General features: G+C 38.8%; 1 protein-coding gene across 3 annotated transcripts in view; it reads right to left on the reverse strand.

Moving 5' to 3' along the window:
* The window catches only part of CES3 (carboxylesterase 3), a 95,678-nt gene that overhangs the window by 57,688 nt on the left and 28,338 nt on the right, over positions 1-9,652 (reverse strand). For 2 of the 3 annotated variants that reach the window (XM_069085797.1, XM_069085799.1), the window contains exon 1: positions 852-938. The exons of the other annotated variant lie outside the window; for it this stretch is intronic. The gene's annotated coding sequence lies outside the window, so the exon portion shown is untranslated. Of the gene's footprint in view, positions 1-851; positions 939-9,652 lie in introns of those variants that run through there. 3 annotated transcript variants of the gene reach the window in all.

Below are 9,652 nucleotides of genomic sequence, written 5' to 3' on the forward strand. Positions count from 1 at the left end.
TCTGTCTCTCTCTGTCTCTCTGTCTCTCTGTCTCTCTCTCTCTCTCTCTCTCTCTCTCTCTCTCTCTCTCTCTCTCTCTCTCTCTCTCTCTCTCTCTCTCTCTCTGTCTCTCTCTCTCTCTCTGTCTCTGTCTCTCTCTCTCCAAAAGCCATTCCTCCCTAGATAGGTGGTCAAAGTATATATGAATAAACAATCCCACCCTCAACCCTGCTCCCCCCACAATTGCAAAGACTTAACACCTTGTAAAATAATGCTCCAAATCACTAGTAAGAAAATAAATGAACTTTGAAGTTTCACCTTACACTCAGAAAACTGGCAAAGATATAAAAAAAATAGGATTAGTCAATTCAGGACAGGTTGTAGAAAGATGGGCACATTGGCGCATTGTTGATGCAGCTATGAATTGGTACAGTCACATTCTATAAGGCTCTTTGGAATTTTGCAAATAAGAAACTAAAATGTCTATGCCCTTTGACTAAGAGACTCCAGAGCTAGGTATATACTGCAAAGAAGTCAATAACAGAAAGAAAGGTCATATAGACACCAAAAAATTCATAGTTGCGTTATTTTGCCCCAGTAAAGAATTGGAAACAAAGTGGATGCCTATTGATTGGGGACTGTCCAAATTGTGGGAATGAAAAACAATGACCATAGCTGTTGACACAGTGAATAAAAGAAATGTATAGAATTTTGCAAAGGCTTTCATGAAGTGATGCAAAGTGAAGTAAGCATAGCCAGGGAAACAGTACATACAGTGACCACAACAATGCAAATGGAAACAGCAGAAGCATCACTAGGTGCTATGGTTTGAGAGGAGGGGAGTAGACATAGAAAAAAGAAATCAGCCTTACCAAAGTAGCCTGCCTCTCCTTTGCTAGGGCTGCCTTAGTGTCTAGAGAAGTCTCTTCCTCCAAATTCATTGAAATGTTCATTAACAGTATTTTCTCTGGGAGTTTTCTTTCTGGAGTACAAACTCCACTGGAAAACTGCCAAGAACTAGTCCTAATAGTTAGCTCCTAGATTTTGAAATTGTGCAGTCCTTGGATGATTCTGGGTATAGTAAACAAATATGTGATTTAGAGTTATAAAATTGGGTCCAAATATTCTTTCTGTCATTTAATAGCTTAATAGTTTTTTGTTTTTGTTTTTTGCTTTTTGGAAGGCAATTGGGGTTAAGTGACTTGCCCAATTGTGTCAAGTGTCTGAGGCTGGATTTGAACTCAGGTCCTCCTGACTCCAGGGCTGGTGCTCTATTCACTGCTCCACCTAGCTGGCCCCCCCTTTTTTGCTAGCTTAATAATTTTTAATGGTTTTATATGCAACTATCTTTTTTTATTCTACTGTGTTATGGAAATGCTTGTTTCATTTCATAAATTTAAAATAAAATAAATGATTTTTTAAAAATAGCTAACAATAAAATAAAATGACAACAGGAATAACTAGCATGTATATAATGCTTTGAGGTTTGCAAAGAGCTTGGCTATCATTCTACCTCTCTGGGCCTCAGCTTTCTCATCTGTAAAATAAGAGAGTTAGATTAGATGCACTTTAAGATTGCTTCTAGATATTTGTAAAACCTATATTGGATTGCATACTGCCATTGGGAGGAGAGGGAGGGAGAGAAAATTTAGAAGTCAAGGGATTGTGGAACTGAATGTTGTAAACTAAAAGTAAATAAAGAAATTTAATAGAAAAAAAAGATTGCTTCTAGCTCTGAATCCTATTGTCATAGGGGAGCTGGCCAATGAGGTCCCAGCTCATAGAATATACACAGTATGCTCATTCTGTTGCCAACTCCTGTAGAAGCTTGGTGAACCTGCACCCTGTAAGATATAATGGAAGGGCTCTGTCTCTCTCTCCTTTTGAGCATACACCAATATCCTCTTAACTTTCCTATAGGCTTACTGTGTGATGATGTAAAGACTTTTAGCTGACTGATAAGCTAGAACTTGTGTGCACATAAAAGGCTTGAACAGATGAACTCTCTCATTCCTGGTGGTGAGTGAGGTAAAAACTACTATAAGCAACTTGTTGGGGGACACCCTCATGTGTTAGTGAATACACGGTGCCTTTATTTCTTTTGTCTCCATTGTCTCCATTTATATTTTTTTGATCTTAACTAAATGATGATCGGAGATGGACCAGGTTATGACCTTGTGAGCTTTGAAAGGTCACAAGAGCACCAGTCAGACTGGCAACAACAGTAACTGAGTTCAATGAGGAGTTAGCCCTGGAGAGTAATGTGCTTGACCTTGTCCAGCAATAATTCAACCCAGCAGCAGAAACAGTATGTTTTGTGAGCAAAGGGGCAACTTGTCCATGTGTGTCCCAGAACAAGTGAACCTGGTTGGGGAGAATGTTTTGTAAACACCATTTTAAAGGAGCAATGTGGGAGAGGACAGTTTAATCCCAATTTATATATTTTTCTATTTCAGTCTTTTCTATACCTTTTCAGGAAATACCCCTTTGTAAAAGTTAATTGATATGAACTAGTTAATAGATATTGAGGTGACATTAGCTAACTATCAACAAGGGAGAATCACATTAAATGAGGGCTCATGAACAACAATATTAGAAAACCACGTCCAATTGCTCAGGATTACCCTTAGGATCCTTAGGGGAGTAGTAGTTATTTGATATCTGGGGATCTGACCTGCTGATGAGAATGGGGTTTGGGAAAGTGAACTACAGTCTGTGATACACTATTATTTTATGAACATTATGAAGTAAGGAGGGAAGGAATTATATTGTCCTCATTTTACAAATAAAAAAACCCTGAAGCCCAGAGAGGGAATGTGATCTAACAGAGCATACAGCAAGTTAGTAGCCAGGCCGGAAGCCCAAGCCTCCTAATGCCTAAACCAGAACTCCTTTCCATAGTCCACATATACCTTAGATAGCCAATTTTTGTCTTTTGTTCTTTCAACCAATTTTTACCCTAAAATCTGATACTTTCCTTTTGATATTTATTTTCATTATTATTGATTGGAAGATCATGAATTACTTTTTGAATCATAAACAAAAGATGTCAAAAATACAAATAAATATTTATTTCTAATAAGGGGTAAAAACCTTTATAGAAACTATACACATTTCCTCCTTCCCTCCCTTTCTCCCTCTCTCCCTCTCTCTTCTCCCTTCCTTCCTACTTCCCTTTCTTCCTTCTTTTTTCTATCCCTTTCTTATTCTTTTCTTTATCTATCTTTTTTCTTCCTTCCTCTCTTCCATTCTTCACTCCTCTTTCCCTTCCTCCATCCCCTTTTCTTCTTTCCTTCTTTCTTTCCTTTCTTCTCTCATTTATTTCCCAAATACCACTTCCTCTCTTGAGTAGGTGCCTCTCCTAAGTTCTGTAGAACTCTTTGAGTTTGCATTATTAAACGATTGCTCATGAGCCCCCATTGATGTGCTTCCCATTAACAGTCAGCCAGTAGATACAGTTAGCTAAAAAAAAAAAGTAATTATGAAAATGGAATAGTTAAAACACTAGCTATAAAACATTTCCACATAAACCTATGGTATATTTGTATAATAATTACAATAATAATAATTGTTATTACAATTATGATAATTATAATGATTATATGCATTCATAGTGCTTTACATAGGTAATTTTGTTTGATCCTCATGAAAACTATCTATGCTGTTATCTCCATTTTACAGATGGGGAAACTGAGTCTCAAAGAGTTTAAATGACTTGCTCAGGGTCGCACAACTAGTAAGTGTATGGGACAGGATTTGAACATAAGTCTTCCTGATTCTAAATTCAATGCTCTATCCACTACATAATCTAGGTGCCTAACACAGATAATGAACTCAGATTCAGAGTACAGTAGTAGTGAAGCACACAAAGGGAATGCCTTTGTCTGAGGCAATTTCAGCTCTGTACTTCCAGGACCCAAGATCCTTTTTCTCTTCATGGAGCTCTCATGATATTCCCTTGGATGTAATACTTTTTATTATTATAGCTAGGATCTCAGGGTCTGCTCTTTTTTGCATCTTGACTCTTGATTGCCAAGACTAGTTCCCTCTTGCTTTGAAAATTGTATTTTTCATATTATGAACTTGATCAAATTTAGTGAAATTGAACATTTCCATATAAAAAGAACAAAAAAGGTTATTTGTGAAACTGTGAATCTCTGTTGTATATAGTTTAATTTTTTAAAGTATGTAACAAATTTAGAATTGCTTCCAAAGCTATCCTGTTTGCTTGTCTCCCTCCCAAGCTTCCATGCTTTGTTAGTCCTCTAAAAACATCATTGGGCATTACATTGATCAGAGTTAAGTCTTTCAAAATGGTTTATTTTTGCAATGTTGTGATTATTATATAAACTATTTTCCTGATTTTGTTCACTTCACTTTGCATTAGTTCACAAAATTTTCCTCAAGTCTCTAAATCCTTCCCCTTTATAGTTTGTATGGTACAATGATATTCCATTGTCTTTATATACCTTAATTTTGCAGCCATTCCCTAGCAAGGATGGGGAAATTGCAGCCTTGAGACTACCTGTGGCCCTCTAGGTCCTCAAGTATGACCCTTTGACCGAGTCCAAGTTTTACAGAACAAATCCTTTTATTAAGAGGATATCCTGTTGGTTTCTAGTTCTTCGCTGTAACAAAAAGTATTGCTATGAATATTTTTGTACATAAGAGTCCTTTTCCTCTTCGAGGCCTATGTCTAGCATTGATATAGTGGGTCCAAGAGAAGACAGAGTTGAATTATTTTTGGTAACTATACAGTTACACCTGTGAAAAGGTCTCCTTGAATATGCCGAGGAGAACAATGGGGAATACTACTGAAACAGCTCAGCAAACCTTCCCACAAGACAGAAATCACTGCCAGGTTCAACTTTGACAAAGAGAAAACAGAATTTACACTTTTATCACTACTTTGGGAAGTTATGGAATATAAACCAATAAGATTCCTTTTCATATCACTTAAGAGCTCCCAGCTAGAAGATTCCCAGTAATTCACAATACAGAACCTATTTTCTCTCACTCATTCTGTCTCTGACTGTCTCTCTGGCTCCATCTCTCTCTGTCTCTGTCTCTGTGTCTTACACTGTCTCTGGCTGGTTGTCTTCCTCTTCCCCCCCACCCCCAGTCTCATCCTCTCTCTGTCCCTCCCTTCCTCCCTCTCCTTTCATCTCTTACTCTAATTCCCTCTTTCCTTCTCCACATCCTTCCCTCCCTTTCTCTATTTCCCTCCCTCTCTCACTCTTTCTCTTTTCCTGCCTGTCTCTGTGTCTCTCTGTCTTTATCTGTCTCTTGCTGCTCTCTTTTTGTCTCTGTGTCTGTCTCTCTCAACAGTCACCACCCCTCCACCCCTCAACTTTTCACCCATCCTGAGCAAATCAGAACAACTGTGAATAATCACATTTTCATCTGTTGTCAGCTTTAATTACTAATTCAACAGAAATGCAAACAAGCCTTTAGATAAGCCTCACACTGTAGATTTGATATCTCTCCCAAGCTAGGAGAGAAGGAAAGAAGGGTAGGCAAATTATTGTTCAGTAGCTTCAGTTCTCTTGATTGGCTTGGTGTCAGGTCGAAGCCCTGCTTGGGGTGGGCAGAGGTGGCAGTGGGGGGTGGCTAGGAGCTGGAAGGATACCCACTCCATTTTTGCTCAAAACTCAAGTACAAGATGTCTGAGTTCACCTTTGAGCCTACACACATCTTGGCTTCTCATGAGATTTCTCCTTCAAGATAAGGAGACAATAACACTGGCTCTTTATGACATAATTCCTTCTAGTTAATGGATAAAAGCAAACTAAGATTTCTCTCCTGTCTCAAAGACTTCTTCTCAGCCTCTCTCAATTCTTTGGTAGAGGTAGTTGCTGTATATAGGATATCAGATCATTATTAAAAAAACTTTCCGCAAAGATTTTTTTCCTGATTATTTGGCTCCCTTCTAATTTTAACTATATTGATTTTGTTTATGCAAAAATTTTCAATTTCACATAATAAAATTATCTAATCTCCTGTAACCCTCTCTAAACCTTATTTGGTTAAGAACTCTTCACATAGCCATAATTATGAAAAGTACCTCCTTTTTTATTCCTCTAATTTGGGATGTAACCCTTCATATAGTTTATGAATCATGGATCTATTTGGTTCTTGTTGTAGATTATGGTGTGAGATATTTGTTTACATACAAGTTCTACCAAATCATTTTCTATTTTTTTCCTAGCAGCTTTTTGTAGAATAATGAGTCCTTACCTCGGTAGTTGAAATCCTTGAGTTTATTGAACATTATGCTCATATGTTAATTTCCTTCTGGATCTTGTATACCTAATCTGTTCCACCAGTCAACTGTCCTTTTTTAAAAAAAAAAAAAAAGCATTGCCAAATAGTTTTGATAATTACAACTTCATAGGTAGCAATACAAGTACATTAAGTATATTAAATATATTAAATAGTAAAGTCTGAGATTTGGTACTGCATGGCCCCTTTCCTTCCCATATTTAGTCATTTTGAGATTTTTGACCTGATGGTACTATTGCTTAAGGTTTTAAAGTTTACCAAGAGCTTCCCTTATAAAAGCATTAAGTGCTAAATGAATGTGCAGGGCAGCTAGAAGACTAAGTGGGCCTGGAGTCAGGAAGATCTGAATTCAAATTTGGTCTCAGAGAATTGCTAGGTGTATCACCCTGGGTAAGTCACTTTACCCTGTTTGCCTCATTTTCCTTTCTCATCTGTAAAATGAACTGGAGAAGGAAATGACAAGCCACTCCAGTATTTTTGCCAAGAAAACCCCAGATTGGGTAACAAAGAGTCAGACACGACTGAAATGACTCAACAAGAGCAACAATGTACAAATGGGAGGTAATATCGGAGGAACCTTGTAAGTATTCTATAACTCAATTACCAGTTAACCCTTAAGAGTCAGGCATTAAAGATAGATTGAACTAAAATATCTCACCCTACTGGCTAGTTTTTAGTAAACCAGAAAATTTAATTAGCCAGCACATCTTGGAGAGGTTATCTCCCCAATAAAACTAATATCTAGGAATAGTGGGAGAAGGGGAGAGTTCAGGTGGAGCATTTATACCCGTTTCTTTAGTATGATGGACATGGTGAAAATAAGGGAGTGCTGGATTCAGAACCAGAGGTTGCAGTTCTTTTATTTACCCCCTGTGTGAGCGTGAGTAGATCCTTGAACTTGTCTGGCCTTTATTTCTCTCATCTGAAAAATGATTAAGTTGGGCTAATCCTATAGTTATTTTTAACTTTAATTTTCCACTTGAAAGAGCCCATTATGCCAATTTCCAGACAGTCTTTCCTGTTCTCTAGCGACTTGACTGCCAAATCATTAAGGATATTTGGTGGTTTGGGAGTCTTCCAATTGGCACGTTAATGAACTACTGTCCCTCCTCACCTACTCCTACACAGCAGAGAAATTTGTAATTTTACCTCCCTTGAGATTAACTTATTTAGACTCAGGGCCTAACTAGCTTAGTTGTTAAGTTATTAATTAAGGCTCTCTATGCCTTCCTCACTGACCCAAGAAGCAACAGGCTTATGTTGCCCAAACTCTGGGAGCAGCACTGTGGTGGAGTGAGAAATCCACTAGAATCGAAGTCCCAAGGTCTGATCCAGCTGAGATCATTACAGCCCTGTCCCGTTATAGTGATAGTGATATTTCATCTGATGGCTACCAGAGGGCAATCAGTATGGGGAAGGAACTGGGGACCACAACATACAAGTATTCTTTGATTGAACTAGGATATTAGGGGCTGGGGGGGAGGGATATTTGAGCAGGGAACCTCTGATCAATTGTTAATGGAATTATAGTCAGACAGTTAACAAGCATTTATTAAGTATTTACTATGTATGCTAAGTTCTGGGGATGCAAAGAAAGGCCAAAACTTCCCCACCCTCAAGGAGTTCAAAGTCTGATGGGTAGCCAACAGGCAAACAGAGGTATATACGAGGCTCAAGAAGAACGAAGTATGAACCTGGCCTTATACACTTAGTAGTTCTGTGGTCACAGGCAAATCATTTCACCCCAGTGAGTCTCATTTTCCTTCTCTGTAAAATAGGTATAATAACAACACTTACTTCACAGCATTGCTGTGATAATGCTTGTAAAGTGCTAGAGCTGGATTAAATGTGAGCTACTGTTGTAATTATTGGTTCTCTTCCATATGGCTAAATATCAAGGTGGACTTTGAATCAATTATACAAGTGGCAGGAGATAGAGATGGCCAGAGGGCTATCTTCATGTGGGAAAAGGAGCGTGTACAGAGAGCAGGCAGTTTCTGTGGTCAGAGTGACTGGGTTGGTGATGAGAGAAAACAGTATTAAATAGAGAGTGAGTGTGACAGGAGAAAACATGCTGAATGTAATAAGGAAGGGAAGTCAGTGATTGCGGGAGGCTAGAATGAATGTTCTAGAGGTGGAAAGCTGACCATGGGATGGTGGCTGAATGGGAATGAGTGCCCACAGGGCCCAGCCCAGCTGGCTTGTGACATTGATCAGGACTGAGTAAGAAAGAGGCCATTTCATTGGGGTGAGTACCTTAACCTGACAAAATCGTAAGAATGGGAAGCACCAAAAATGGCATCACTTTATACTTTCTACTATTCTTTGCTTGCTCCTCTCAAATGCACTCATTCTGTAACATTATGCTTGAATTGTATGCAGTGGTATCCTATCACCCTAATAAACTGTCAGTTGTTTGGAGGCATCCCTATTCAGGTATAGGTTGGATTAGATTACCTTTTCCAACAGTGAGATTCTGTGATTTCATAAATAAAACATCCCCTTCCATGGCCATATGGCAATCATGCATCCCACTTCAGGAAATTTCATTGATACTGATGAGATCAAATGTGGTCTCTGGTTTATCCTCTTTGCAGCTGGCATATTGTGCCAGGCCTGGAGTCAGGAGGACCTGAGTTCAAATGTGGCCTGAGACATGTACTAGCATGGTAATCCTGGGCAAGTTACTTAACCTTGGTTGCCTCAGTTTCCACATCTGTAAAATAAACTGGAGAAGGAAATGGCAAATCACTCCAGTATCTTTGCCAAGAAAACCCCAAATGGGATCATGAAGAGACAGATACCACTGTAATGGCTGAACAGCTCATTCTCTTTAGTACTTCTCCGTGCAATGTTCTAATTTTCTCACTTCTAAGGTGCCCTCCCTTTCACAATTCCATTCTATGATTTTACATATGAAATAGAGAATTGTGATCGAGGTTCAGGTGAGAAAGAAGTGAGAATGGAAACCTACTTGTAAAAAATGTAAATTACTTTTAATTCTGCTTTCATACCTCAGTTAAGGCTTGACTATTAGTCAAGTGTCATCAGATGGAAGAATTACCAAATAGTTTACAGGGGTGGGGAATCTGTGGCCTTGAGGCCACATATGGCCCTCTAGGTCCTCAGGGGTGGCCCTTCAACTGAATCCAAACCTCACAGAAGAAATCACCTTAATAAAAGAATTTGTTCTGTAAAACTTGGACTCAATCAAAAGGCCGCACCCAAGGACCTAGAAGGCCACATGTGGCCTCAAGGCAGCACGTTTCCCACCTCTGGTTATTAGCTCTCAGTACAGAGAAAGGCACAGTCTTTTTCTTCGGCTCTATGAAGACTTCCATCCAGCCCATCTGAAGGGCTTAGATCACACACACACACACACACACACACA

The sequence above is a fragment of the Petaurus breviceps genome, unplaced genomic scaffold, assembly GCF_028583685.1.
Source record: "Petaurus breviceps papuanus isolate PSGF00001 unplaced genomic scaffold, PetGlider_PUasm1.0 176, whole genome shotgun sequence".
Lineage (NCBI taxonomy): Eukaryota > Metazoa > Chordata > Mammalia > Diprotodontia > Petauridae > Petaurus > Petaurus breviceps.